The following is a 14,906-nucleotide window of genomic DNA, read 5'->3' as shown; positions in this document are numbered from 1 at the left end:
AGCAATACTGTACAGAGCATATTAAGTACAGTGAAACATACTGTAGAATTAACAGAACACCAAAGGGCAAAGCATTATTATGTTGCTTCTAGGCTGGTCATTTGTTCATTCCTAGTAATAAAAATGAATTCCCCTACTTAAGTAATACCTAACAAGTATTTTTCTATGCTTTACTTTAAATAGGGCAGGTTAATAGTTGGATATTTAGGCTTGTTAATTTAGCTAGTGTCAATACATTCATGTGTATGTATGCATTCTTTTGCCCTGTTCAGAGATATTAGCTAATATGTGCCTAATGAGTATATGGAAAATAAAGGTCAAGCACAATAAACATAAAGAAGACTCAAGGAGTTGAGACCCACTTTCCTCTGTCATTTTATTGGACGTCTCTCAGATCCCTCACTTGATAGGAAAAGTTGGGAACATACCTAAAATCTCAGATGGCTTTAATGAGGGGTTAATAAAATTGAACTACCACATGTTGATACTGGATGCATTACTGGATCCAGAGTTGTATATTCTATAATTATTCAAAATGTCATCAGAATATGTTATCATAAGGTATTCATTTTAAATAAGATTTTCTTCTAAGAGAAATAGTTTGATATTTTGTGGCTTTTTCTGGAAAATGAAAAACTGAACTGAGGACATGACGTTAGCTGTAATTCAACAATACATGTGTTTAAAAAAGGCTGTGTGGGTGAGAAAGGGTTGGTAGTCTGTTGAATTGATTGTGATTCTAAGAAATAAAACTTAGTAAGTTCAACCACTGACTTCCTTGATGAACCATTTTGAAAAGATAATTAGCCAAAATGCTACTAAATGACTAAGATACATCTGTAAAGCAATAGCATATATAGAACGGATGTTGAGGATGATGATTTGATCCATAAGCTAGAACACATCATATCAAACGCTTACGATTTCATTGGATTCTAGCACCTTTCAGGGTTGTAGGACACTCTAGCAACTACTATGTGAACAATTCCTTTAGCTCAAATCTGGTCTTGCTAATTGGATTACTGAACGTTTCCTGCCCCATCTAAGAAAAGCAGCCGTTAAGTGCACGGCCATTTTCACACCCTTCCCTTCATTACTACTATTCCTCAACTCACTTATTGACAATCCAGCCTGTGTGTTCAACACTTTTCCAAACCTCAATATAGCACACAAACGTCTTAGAACTTCTGTATGCCATTAGCATGAACTAGAGGGCATTAATAACAGACTCTAAGTTGTAAGTCGTGTGTGTCCTGGTATCAGTTTCTGATTTCTGGACGGCCTAGAAAATTTTAGGAGTAAGCTCATTTTATTAACAAAACAAAAGGTTAAACTTACTCTTTTTAAGGGCCTTTCATTTGTTGCATTTTGCAAGTCATAGTTGAGTCTGCTGGAGAAGTGGCTATGTGCTTGAGCTGCTGAAGAGAGGTAGGGAGTTGGCAAAAGAATGATAGGACTGGAAAGTAGTCGTGAAAACTGGCATCACAAGGATCACTAAATGAAACAGAAAATGAGCAATACAGAATGGTTTTTGTGGGTTGAGCAGCAGTCTAGACTGTAAAGATGTCACAATTCAATAATTAACCCTTGAGTCCTGCTGATAGGATATCCATAATAACAACTAATTAATTAAACAATTTTTTAAGCACTTGTGGGACAGAGTCAGAGTTAAGTGCTGAGATGCAAAGGGAAGAAAATAGGTAAGCTTCTTGATGCTTCTTGACATGTTCACAGACCCGTTACGGTTACTGCTATGAAGTTCCTGCAGCATCAGTTGAAAAGAACACCTGGCAGAGATGCTGCAGGTTTAGATTCCCCTCCTGCTGTGCTGCTCACTTGCCAAGGGGCCTCGGACAAGGCATTTAACCTCTTAGTCTCACTCTCTGTCTTCATACAAGAAGGCTAACAGTAAAACTGCCCTCTCTAGCTTCCTTACAATGTTGGTGTGATGGACAAACAAGATAATCGATAGGAGAATGCTTTGAAAATTGTAAAGTACCCATTTTATTTTCACTTCACTATACACAGAAATAATAATTTCCACCTATTCACCTCACATGGATGCTGTCGCTTCTTGGCATTTATTGAACAACAATGCTCTCTCCATGATTTACAAATAGAATTAGACAGAGTTCCTGCCCTGTGATTTTAAACTAGGCAGACACGCATGATAAAAAGATGCGAAAAATTCTAGGTAGACAATGTTATGTGATGATCATTAATGTGTTTATAAAGGGTCTATTTGGTTCTTAGATGTAAGGTACTATGGGCATTTTTCATAGTCTTTAGGATATTTGCTTATTGCAAAAAAAAAAATCTCCGTAACATAAAACAAGAAGAAAGGTACAGGAGGATTGAGAAGAAATAAAGTTGATTTAAAAGAAGGGAGTGAAAAACACGATGTACTGAATACCTTACTACATTCTGAGCCCTAAATTTGGATAAAACAGGGGCATGAGATGAATAGCAACTCACTTTGCAAGTGGGTTGTTTTATTTTGTTCCAGCGACTATGCCAAGTAAATTAGTTCATGGTTGACTGTGTTACTATATTTAGCTTTGAAAATACATTTTAAAATAGTAACAACTGTAGTGATACCCCCCAGATATTTTAGCATTTACACGATGCCTTAGATTTTACAAAATTTTTATATGAAAAATTTAATTTAATCTTCTTCATAATAACTTTGTGAGATGGGCATTGCTATTATGTCTAATTTAGAGATGAAAAAACTGAGCAGAAGTTGGTAAAATCATTTACTCAAAGTTAAGACTGTAAGTGGGAGACACATAGCTTGAACCCAGGCTTTCTGACACGAGGGTGTATTTTTCCATCTTCACTCCTCATAAATAAATCAACCAGTCTACAATAAAGTACTATTAAAACAGGCTAAAAAAAAAAAGAGAAAGAAACCTGGAAAATAAATTTAATAGCAAATTCTAAGCATGGACTGAATTTGGAAGCATTGTCCCTCATACTGCTTATCTTATTCCAGTTTAAGTATTTACAAGTCGATTGCATTGGTTTCCAGAATGATGCAGTCATTAGAAGGATTTTGTGAAATGGTAGTTCTGGGCAAACACTGCTTAAGGGATGTTGATTAAACTGTGAAGGTTTAATTGTGATTGTGGTTCTGCATACATATAGTATGTATTTCTTTCATACGTTTAGGATGCTCCAAAAAAGAGCCTTGAGTTAGATTTACTAAAAAGTTTAAAGCATCTATTTTATTTGCATCTAGCTATAGGTAATCATGTACAACATGAAATCTGAAGAGAGAGTGAAAATGGCTTTAGAAAAATATAAGCCAAACCCAAAGTCATAATTGACATTTCCACTTTAGAAGAATGAAACGAGATTCTAGTTAACTCAATTAATGACAAGGCTATGCCAGTAAAACACATATACATTCGCATAATTATGCATGGTTGTTAGCAAGACGTTAATGATTCCCTGGAAATTCTAACAGTCTTCCAGTCCAAGAACAGATTACTACATGGCAGTTAAGGTAAAACAACTACTACAATAATTCTTGGGGTAGCCTTGGTTCAGGCTGCTATAACAGAATACCATAGACTGGGTGGCTTAAATAACCAACGTTTATTTCTCACAGTTCTGAAGGCTAGACTTCCAAGATCAGAGTGCTAGCAGATCCTGGGGTTGGCCAAGTCTCTCTTCCCGGCTTGCAGATGACCATCTTTTCCTCATACCCTTACAGAGTGAAAAGCAAGCTCTCCTATTTTTTTCTTGTAAGGACACTAATCCCATTCATGAGGGGTCTACCCTTGTGACCTAATAGGTGTGACCTCTCCAAAGCCCCACATCCTTATACTGATACCAACACTTTAGGGGGTAGGATCATGTGAATTTGTGGGGGCACAAACATTCAGCCCATAGCAGGTAGCCTAGGATATCATTCTCTCTCTCTCCATACAAGAAGATCAAGATCTTATTAATACAAGATGTTTTACCACAATAAGAACAAAATCTTACTTGTTTTCTCTCGGACTACTGTCTCCATTCTAGAAATCTAAAATGGATATTATCTCACTAAAACAGCTGCTAAAGGCCAATTTCCATTTCTTTTCATTTTTCCTTCTATAATTGTCATGGAATAAAACTATTAAAATACATCAAAATGGGGATCCCTGGGTGGCTCAGCGGTTTGGTGCCTGCCTTTGGCCCAGGGCGCGATCCTGGAGACCCGGGATCGAATCCCACTTCAGGCTCCTGGTGCATGGAGCCTGCTTCTCCCTCTGCCTTTGTCTCTGCCTCTCTCTCTGTGTGACTATCATAAATAAATAAAAATTAAAAACAACAACAACAACAAAATACATCAAAATAACATCCTAGTCTGGATTTTTCTATTCTGTAGCATCAGAGAATCATCTGACTAAAATTGATCATCAGTGTCTGGCTTTAGAAAGTACTATGTATAAATGCTTTTATTTAGACCTATTTATAAAGAAAGATATATATATATATGTATATAAATACACATATAAAGACTGTATATATGTGTATATATATATAAGGACATATATATGTGTGTGTGTGTATATATGAGGACATATATAAAGAGGATAATTCCACTGTATTTCTTAACTCAATTTGGATAGAATAATTTTCTTTGTCAGGAAATGCTTCTTTATACTTCGATTAAATCCCTTATATACCATAGATAAAGAAGTATAAATATACACACTTTGCATGAGGAAGCTTAACTCTTGGAGTATCTTAAATGTGAAAAAGAAATGGAGTTCATTAATTTTCAAAAACTTGTGTTGTAATTTTTATGATATGAAACACTGAATGTTTCAGTTTGGGTCACACATGATGTAACCCTTAATGAACCCTCCACAGCCTAGGGCTTGAGCCACAGTTTTGCAGTTGCAAAAACTGAATAGTGGTCTGGTCCTGAGAAACTGATTCATGCTAGCTGAAATCACAAGAAACTTATTTACAAGGGTGAACATGTGGTATGAGATGGGGGTGCAGAGTTAAGCAGGAAGGAGGGAGGGCAGATATATGTTTTTTTCTGCTGGGTTGTTCTTTTTCAGATATCAGTGTTCTGAGAAACTGAATTCCAATAAAACTTTATGTATTCCGAATACAGCCTAGACATGGGAAGTAAGTAAAAAGATACTATTTTGTAGTGAAAAATAGATGTATCTAAGTCTGTGCAATGGAATTCTCTTTGGAGCAGAGGAGAGGCTATGATTAGTGTAAGTGATGGCAATATGAAGAGACAGCTGACATCTTGACGAAAGATCAGAAAGCAGACATGGGAACTCAAAGGTCCATTTGGTGGTGGAGAAGGTATGTTAGTCTGGCTTCTGCAGAGCAATAGAATCAATATTTCTATTTAAAGAGATTTATTAGAAGGAATTGGGTCACATGATTATGATGATTATGAAGGCTGAGAAGTCCCATGATCTGATTGTCTACAGGCTGGAGACCTAGGAAATCCAATGGTGTATTTCTGGTTGGAGTCTGAAGGCCTGCAAATCAGGAGAACCAATGGTGTCAACAGACAGCAAATTCTCCCCTCTGCCTTTTGATTCCATTCGAGTCCTCAGCAGTTGGGATGATGCCCACCCACACTGAGGTGGGCAATCTACTTCCCTCAGTCTACTGATTCAAATATAATCTCATCCAGAAACAATCTCATAGACACACCCAGAAATAATGTTTAGCCAAATATCTGGATATCCCATGGTGCAGTCAGACATGTAAAATTAACCATCAGAGAGTAAACTCTATGTACCCTTAGTATCCCCCAGGGACATGTCAACATTAGGAAAGGAAATGCTTAGCATTATCTCATTCATCTTTACAAAACATCTTAACAGTTAGGTATTCTCATTATTTTCCCATGAAGAAACGGAGGCCTAGAGAGGTTAAGAAACTTGCCCAATTTCACCCAGAGAGTGACAGACCTATGATTTAAATCTAGCTTAATCTAATATTAAAATGAATATTTTTACTTTTCTATGCTAACTGTAAAAACTAGTGATTCTAATTTGTGAAGTTTAGGATAAAGGATATGAAGCATACTATATTTTAGTATTTTAAATAATTTAACTATTTTATATGTACTTATTTCAGTTTTTCTTAATTATTCTGGTCAAATATATTTTATTTTATTATTATTATAATAATTTAAAGGCTGATTTTTTGAGAATGGAGTCAAGTGAATGGAAAGTGCACAGAATCCATCTCTTTGAGCTTCAACCAAGCTGTGTATCACATATGAGGACCATTCCATGACTACTCAACTCTCAAGGACTTGGTTATAGATCACTGGCCTCATCCTGCCTCCCAGTCTCAGATTTTCTTTTTCTGCCCTCACCTTACCTTTCAGATTTAGTGGTGTGAACATGCTACGTTATGGCATCTAGCACAGGAAAGAATCAAGGTAAATGATCCCATGCAAGAAGAATACACACTTCTGTGGCTGAAACTCTCTAATTTGCTAAATCTGATGGCTCTCTCCTTTGATTAATGCTGGAGACATGCTATCAATTCTTGAAAACTTTTTAATACATATTGTTATTCCCTGTATACAATTTCTAAGATTATAGCTTGTCTCATATGTTGCATTTTATTATCTCATTATTTTCTTTTATGAGTTGCATATACAACATTATAACTTATTTACTTAAAACTTTCATAATTCACAATGCAGGGCATATATTCCTCAGAGAACTTCTGTATGTAATTAATCTCACCTTGATTTCTTTTTTTCCTTCCTTCCTACTGTCAGTTCTTTAGCTCTCATTTTAAGAGTGGCATCAGAGGTCTTGGTCTCTTGGATTTGCAGGAGGATAGTTTGGGTTGTGGTTGTTTTACTTTGGGAACTTGCAGCTCTCTGTACAACTAGCAAATTGGCAAAATTATAAACAAACACTGAGAAACTGATTCATGCTAGCTGAAATCACAAAAAACTTATTTCATTAATAAGTGTTTCATTAATAATGATAGCTTCTGGGTGAAATAGTGAACATGCTCAATTGCAAAAGTTGGAGATTTTGTTGGAATTATAGCCAGCATTTGCATTGTGAAGGACTGTTTATAGATACTTAAAAGCAGAGTAAAACAAACTTCCCAAATTTTTTGCCTGCAGCAATTGACATAAAACATGAACTCAAATAATTCACCACTACACCAACCTTCTGCAGAACCAGTAGATGGTCACACCAATTAACACTCTGGTTACTTATTGAAATCAAGAATCTTTTTTGCTCCATCAGGGAATGCAATACCAGATCCAAGGTCAGTACTGGACCTCATCTTGGGGGTGGAGGCTAAGTAATGCAAAGCACCCACAGAATGGCTAGAGGCCAAGGAGCAGGGCTTGTGACTCCAGATCACGTCAGCTCAAGGTGAGATTAAGTTTTTAAAGGGTCATTAAAAAGTACTCATTTCTAGAAGTGGTAAAAGTGGGGAAATTGGAAGGGAAGTTTCCAAAGATGACTAGTTAAAATCCTGTTTAAAGGATGTGCTAAGCAAAGAGCCCATCTTGGAAAGAAAGAGCATGAAAGAGAAAAAAGACTCCACATTTGAAACTTTCTGTCAAACTGTTTAACTGTTTTTACACTAAAATGCTAGTATGCATTTAAATGGCTGAACATTGACTCGAATGGCTTTTAAAAGAATAAAGCTATGCAAATAAAATGTTTGGAAGGGTATATACTGAAATAGTAATGGTGGTTAGTGCATGAGAGGTGATGTTACAGCAATTTTTCTCTTCTTTATACATTTCTGTATTGCCTATTTTTTTTTCTCCTAGTGAGCATGCACACTGCTTTAACAATTAAGGGGGAGAAAACAGTGAATAATTCTTGTTTAAAAAAATTACCGTTGGTATTAATCTGTAAAATAAATGTTCACATAGCTAAATTAGCAGGGCAAAGCAGCACCAGGGAGGCAGAAACTGTGTGACAGAAAAAACAGAGACTAATTAAAAACAAATGAACACAAAAGCTTGGGTTTTGCAATAGCAGTAGAATTTATAGAATTACAGCACCTCTAGAATTATGGAACCCACAATTTCCTGTATGTGTCTGTTTCTGCCAACTTTTGGTTGTCTGTGGTTTTCCTAAAATATCTTTGGAAGGGACTCCCAGGAATCATCAAATTGGTTCAACATTATTTAAGTTATAATCTAACAAAAGCTTCCAGAATTTCTGCGGGAGCCTCCCATTCATGTACGTGTTCCAATTTTCTGCCACATATATGTTTTTTTTTATTATTTAGATCCAAGATTGTACAGAGTTACTTAGCTCCTACAATGTGAGGGAAGCTTTCTCGTATTATTTCATGTAATCGTCTCAACCAATGAGGCAGTTATTAATCTCTACACTACACAGAAGGGCCACCTGATGCTCAGAAGGTGAGTTGCCCCAAATCTCACAATAAGTTGCTGGCCATGCTAAGATTGAACTTCGATCTCATGACTTGGTGCCCAGTATTATTTTTATATGACACCGAGCCTCTGGAAAAGTAGAAAGATATGACTGACAGTCTTGGTTTCCCCACATGAAGCGTCTAGGGGTCTTGAGGAGGCAGGCTATGTAAAGTGTTCAATACATGCATGGTTGGGCTTTCAAAAGCTCTAATTTTGTGACTGGCTTTATATCTGTGCCACCCTATGAGTGGGAGGGGAGATTCATGGTAATACTGCCTTAACCATTGAGAACTTCTAGTTTCCTTGGGTTGTTGCTTTTCTACTCTTCATAATTTTGTTATAAATAGAGTGATGTGGTTATATTTTTAAAAGTTATATTAACCAGGGTGCCTGGGTAGCTTAGTTGGTTAAGCATCTGTCTTCAGCTCAGGTCACGATCCCAGGGTTCTGGAATCAAGAAATTTTAAGAAGAGTACTTAATAAAATATTATATTAATATACTATGTTAAATAATATTGTAATATTTATTTTAGAATTTTAATTTATAATAAAGTATTATATAAAATTCTCCAAGAGTAGACTGCTGGGTTTTTGTGAATCTAGAAGTTTCAAAATAGATGGGTGCCCCTACTAATTCTTTGATGAATGGAAATATGAACTCTAGTGTATTCTGATCAATTCCACTTTGCCCAGGGATCCTGTGATAGGTAATCCATAGCTACCATTGCCAACATAGTCCATTTTTTCTTGTCAGTAATTTTCTTATCTCCAATCTGAAATTCAGAATGCAGCAATAAACTAGCTTTTTACAGTATACACCATGCAATATCTAAGTGATTACTACTAGGGAATATTAATATGAAAATATGCATATAGACATTGGCCACTAAAACTCAATTTTCAATATGGTTTATTTAATAAATGGCTTGGTAAGTTGTTTTGGTAATTCAAATTGAGGTTTGTTGTACCTGGTTAAGTCCTAAATTATGCTTATGCTTACTTTTTTGTTCCTAAGACTAATGATAGCTAGACTGTAGGCTCTTTAAGAGCAGAGATAGATTGCATGTTATACTTTATTGGTAACAACCACAGCATGAGAACAAGAATTGATTATAAAGTAGGTACTCAATAAATACTTGTTTGGCTTACTATTTTGCTTAGGCATATTTCTAGTGTTGACAATCAAATAAATTACCAGGTTAAAAATAGAAATGAGGATATTAGTATACCTACTAATTCATCTCTCTGTTGTAGCTATAAATGTCAATGTGCAAAGGATGCATATTAGACAGAGGTTCTTAGCTGCAGCTTCGGACGGGATTTCCTTAACTCCTGAAATTTTATGCAAATATTTTTTTATATCTTCATATGTTCACTCTCTTGAGGAGAGCATACACAGCTTGTTTTGAAATTCCTAACTCTATCATAAACTATTAAAAACCAGCGGTATTTCATATATTCACCCTCACCCTCAATATCAGCACCAATAATGACAAAAACCTACCTACTTTGCTTTTTTCTCTGATTTTTGACTTTCCTAAAGATGCCTGATCAGAATTAAGCTGCCTTAAGTAATACCTGGAATAAAGCAATGTATAAAAGCATGGACGCAAACAGGATAGTGTGAGCCATCTCTTGGTTCCCATGCTATACTCTATACTGAGCTCGCACTTTGTGTCCAGGTGCAGGTCAAGGTTTTTTATCATATAAAACTCTAATGGAGTAAGTGATCTGGGACCTAATTATGGAGAAATTACCTGTCTCCTTATGCATGCTCACAACCACGAAAAATCAACAGCACCATTCATCTAACGGTTCCTGCCTCCTCACTTCAAAGATTTTGGGGCAAGCTGCTCCCAGCATGAGGAGTTGACTTTGGAATTCATGGTACCTCTCACCAAAGTCTAAATTTGCCAGTTCAGAGGTAGAAAGAAAGCACTTGCTTTTTTTACTTAGACTGACAGATTAGTTAGTTAAATCAGGTTAAAGTGTTTCTCTACATACCCCACCTTTCCCCAATACCGTGTTTTTAAGAAAGTTAATGTTTGACTAGTTTATTGCACTGCTGCAAATTGAAAAAAAAAATAGTTAGGTTAAGGGTCAAGGCCTTTTTAGGAAGAAAAAAAAAGGACCTTTATGATTATGCCATTCTCAGTCCAACTATAATAACACGTGACAGTGAATCTCTTAGTAGCACATTTTATTATTTAATGTTTAAGTAGCTTGAGGACCAATGGTTTATAGCATTTTAATTCTAGCTGTTCCTCTACACTTTTATTTTTAAGTGGGTCATAAACACTATATATCTAACATTGCTTTATCCTTTCTATGTTTATCTTTTAAGCTAACATAAATTAAGATTGCTATAAACCTACATTCTTATTAAACCTATATTCTTATTTTTAAATATTGGCTTCTTATAAATGTATTTATTTTTACAAAGACAAGACTGCCCCCTTTGGTGGTCATCACAGAAATTAAAACTTTGTTACATTCTTCATCCCAGTCAGTAAGACAAGCATTTGGGAAGACTAAAAGCAACTTTCTAAGGAAAACAAAGCTGTAAAATCATTTTGGAAGATTTTGACTCAATCTATTTTAAATGTTGGCTGTCAATAGTCCATTTGGGGGTGTCAGAGTTTTCTATTCCTCCTGCAAGTTCTAAAGCTTCCTTTCAGTAAAAAGTTTAAATATGTAGGGGTTCAACATAACAAAAAAAACGCATTAATTCTGGATCACAATAAATGGCTCCTAAGAAGACTGTAAATTGAGGGACAGAAGAGAAGTCATTTAAAAGGACCCCCACTAGAGAACACACTGGCAGCCCCAAAATAAATCCACTTTAATTTACACTTTATTTCAGTTATATTTCAAAGCTGTGATATCATGAGTGGAGAGAGAGGCAGCTCATGGAAGATCCTGAGTTCAAAGGAATTGAAATTTAGCATGGAATTTAAAATTGAAGACTTTTACTTCTAAGATGATGATTGTAGAAATACCAAGGTTGAAGGATGTGGGCTTGGAGCTGCAGTAGAAATAGCAGTCTGGGGTGACCCTGCATACATTGGCCAGTGTCCATGAGGTAAATCTCTTTACAAAAGAAAAGCTTGTAACTGATAAGTTAGTAGAAACATGCATTTCTCTGAAAACTTTTTTTTCCTGTCCCTCTGTTCTAAAACGGACATTATAAATTGCTAATGAACAGACTCACATTTTAGGAGATCAGAATCACCCAGGACTGAAATAAGTCATGCTTTAGCCTTCTTACACCCAGGATATCCCACGCTGCACTCCTTGCAGAGTGTTCCCTTCTGGCACCCTTCAGTAAGGCTGCACAATGGGTCAGTATTCCCTGTGTCTTTTTTTATGCCGGGGCTCTGGCGGCCAGAGGGGAAATAGCCACACACAGGGAAATGGTGCAAGTTAAAATCAAGCAAGCCTAGTGGGTTGGTAATGACTTTCCCAGCATCCAAGTCTTTGCCTTCAGGATACGTGAAGCTAGGAAACAAATGTCATTCATTCAACATTTATAGAAAACACACAACGGTGGTGGTCCGTGGTACTGTGCTAAGTACTGGAGGGTATGCAAAGGTATGCAAAACATAATCCCTGCTCTAAAGAATTTTGCCAGAAAGGGTTTTTTCAAGTCTTACTCAGACCTTATGATCCTTCAAGAAATTCTTGGGTGAATAAAAATCTGCACTCGCAATTTGAATCAACATGGGAAGGAATACTGCTAGGGCCAGATGTCTTTTAGGAGGCAGGGCGTGTGAATGTGTTTAACATGTTTATTTCTAAGGCGTACACAGTGTAGCTTGGATGCACCAAGGAGTGTGGGGGTTTCACAGGCCCAGAGCCGCCCCAGGGTGGCCGCCCGGGGCCGCGTCCTGGCGGAGGAGCCTGACTTCCAAGAGGCACTGCTCTGCGCTGCCTGCCTGCACAGTTAGCTGAATCCGGACAAAGAAGAGACCCGCACTTTTACCTGGGAAGTGGATTAACTTTGAGGAAAAGTGGCCTCCGCGGAGGAAAAGGGGAGTGAGAAGCGCCTTCCCTTCCTCGGGACCGTGCACGCTCAGCTCACCCTTGCTCCCCGCCCCGCACCCCTACACGGGCGAGGCGGTGGGCCGCGCCGCCCCCTGCACTCCCGCGGCGCTTGCACACGCCGACTCCAGCCGGTAGTCGGCCGCGTGCGCCCGGGGCCTCCGCTCCGCGCCTCGGCGGGCCGAGGACCCCAAGGTGGCAGCGGCAACCCCGTGGAGTCCCGATTTCGCCGCCTGCGCTCAGCCGGGAAGTCTGGACAGCGGCGGCGGTGGCGGGAGCGAGCGGCCCGGCCCCTCCCTGCAGGGGGCAGCGCGACCCAGGGCTGCGGGCACCGCCTCGGCTGCATCCGTGGCCGCGCGCTCCGACCCGCTCGGATCCGGAGCCCGCGCTCGGTGCCGCCTTCCCTTCCCGCCTCTGCCGCCGCCCCGCGGGGAGCTCCCCGCGGCCGGACGCGTGTTCGAGCCTCCTGCTCCGGCTCTACGGCTTTCCGGAAGCGAAGAATTTTGCCCCGGTCCCTACGAGCATCCCTCGGCCTCTCTCCCCCTCCCCTCGCGGCTCCCCCACCCCGGGGGCGCGCGCGCGCACACTCACACACACTCACACTCGCAGGCGCGCGTGCGCACGCCCGCGCGCCCCGAGCCGCGGAGTCTCCAGCAGATCCCACTCTCTCGGGCGCCGCTACTCACACAGGCTTCCCGTCGCCACGGGGCGTCCTCTGTCTGCGGCAGCGGCGGCGGAGGCAGCGGAGGGACCCGCAGCTGCAGCCCGGCCGCGTCCTGCAGCTCCGCGCCCGGGACGGAGTCCGGGAGAAGCGGAGGAGGAGGAGGACGCCGAGGCCGGGAGGAGCCGCGCCGCGCCCAGCGCCCAGCGCCCCGCGCCCGCCTCCCGGCTCCCGGCTCCCGGCGCCCGGCTCCGCGCGGCGGGCTGCCCGCGCTCCCCGGTGCAGCGGCTCCGGGTAAGCAGGCGGCTCCGGAGCCCGCAGCATCCCTGGGGCGTCCGCGCTTGGAGCCGGGGGTTCCCCGGCCCCGCCCCCGCCACGGCCCCGGGACGGAGGCTTGCAGGGGAGTGGGCTCCGGGGAGGGGGAGGGGACGGGAGCTAGAGGGGAGCCGGTGGGGAGGGGTGCGTGGAAGCGTGGGGGGCCCTTCCCCGCTCTATCCCAGCTCCAGCCCTGTCACTTTTACAAGCCTGGGGATGGCGGGGGGGGGGGGTTGCCCGGCGCCCCGGACTGCTGTTCCCCGCTCTCCCCGCCGCCGCCAGCCGGTGTTTGGCTCCGGGCTCCGCGCCTCCCCTGCACCTTGGACAGCGCACCCGGCCTCCCGCCGCCCCCTGCTCTGCACCCGGGACGGCGTCCTGCTCGCGCAGCCCTCCCGATGCGCCCTTCTCTCCAGTTGTCACCCTCCCGCCCTGCATCCCTCGTCCTGTCTTGGGGGACTCCGCTGGGGTGCGGGCCGGAAACTTTCCTCCCCTTCTGCCCTGCGCCAGGTATTCGGTTGTTGTTTGTGACCGTCCCCTTGCCCGGGGAGCCCAGACACCTCGGACGTGTCTTCCCCGGCGGCGGCGGCATGCCCTGGCCCGGCGAGCCCCAGGCTGGGGAGGCATCGGGCAGCGGGACTCGCCGGCTGCCAGGGTGCAGAGCCCGCGCCTCGGGGGCTGGACGCCTGCCGCCTGCCGCCTGCCGCCGCCCTGCCTCCCCGGACTCGACACGTGCGCGCCTCCCACGGACGCGGCCCCTCCCGGCCCTCCCCACGCCCTCCCCCTGCACGGCCACCGCCACCCCATAGGTTGGACACCCGGAGTTCGCGGATGCCGATTGGCTGGAGGCATGACCCCGCCTCCTCCCGGAGGGGGTGGTTCTGGAGTGTTGTGGTTGTCATCCCGCGGCGCGCACATGGGGGAAGCGGGGTCGACAGGTGGGGGAGCCCGGGGCTGCAGGGTCCCCGCGGCCCGCCCTGTGCAGCCACTCACCCGCCCTCCTTCCTCCAGGCACGCTCCTGCTTTTCTCCTCCTTTTCTGTCTCTCAACATTTTTACTGCTGTAAGTAAAACAAAACAAAACAACAACAACAAAAACTTGCTCTTGTAACCCTTTTATTAATATTGCATTTATTTGTTGGGTGGTAGAGATTTTTAAAGCGTCTCTAAAGAATGAGGGAAGCAATCGCGCATGGGGAGATCCGTGGCGAACCGGGCTGCAGATTTGAGTTCAGTAGTTCAGAGAAAGTCATGGGTGGCTAAGAGACCTGAAGATGATGGAGAAAGTGGAGAGGACATTGTTTCCCCGTGAGAAGGAAGGACACAGGTGGGCGAGCTTTGCAAGCGCAGGGAGACAAGGTGGGCCACTTACGGGGTGGAACGTGATGGAGAGACCCAGACGGGCGCTCCCGGGGAGGTGGGCGGGTCCTGCTGAAGAAGGCTTTGTCCCAGAAAGGGGTAGTTTTGGAGGATGTTTCGTTCC

The 14,906-nt window shown here is 42.3% G+C and overlaps 1 protein-coding gene across 4 annotated transcripts in view; it reads left to right on the top strand.

The window, feature by feature from the left end:
* Positions 1 to 13,073: 13,073 nt before the first annotated feature.
* ENOX1 (ecto-NOX disulfide-thiol exchanger 1) overlaps positions 13,074 to 14,906 on the top strand; it is a 548,612-nt gene continuing 546,779 nt past the window's right edge. For 2 of the 4 annotated variants that reach the window (XM_072782966.1, XM_072782958.1), the window contains exon 1: positions 14,340 to 14,486. The gene's annotated coding sequence lies outside the window, so the exon portion shown is untranslated. Of the gene's footprint in view, positions 13,407 to 14,336; positions 14,487 to 14,906 lie in introns of those variants that run through there. The other 2 variants (XM_072782960.1, XM_072782967.1) reach the window with 2 other exon arrangements.

Source organism: Canis lupus, chromosome 17 (genome assembly GCF_048164855.1).
Source record: "Canis lupus baileyi chromosome 17, mCanLup2.hap1, whole genome shotgun sequence".
Lineage (NCBI taxonomy): Eukaryota > Metazoa > Chordata > Mammalia > Carnivora > Canidae > Canis > Canis lupus.
This window is presented reverse-complemented; position numbering and strand designations above follow the sequence as displayed.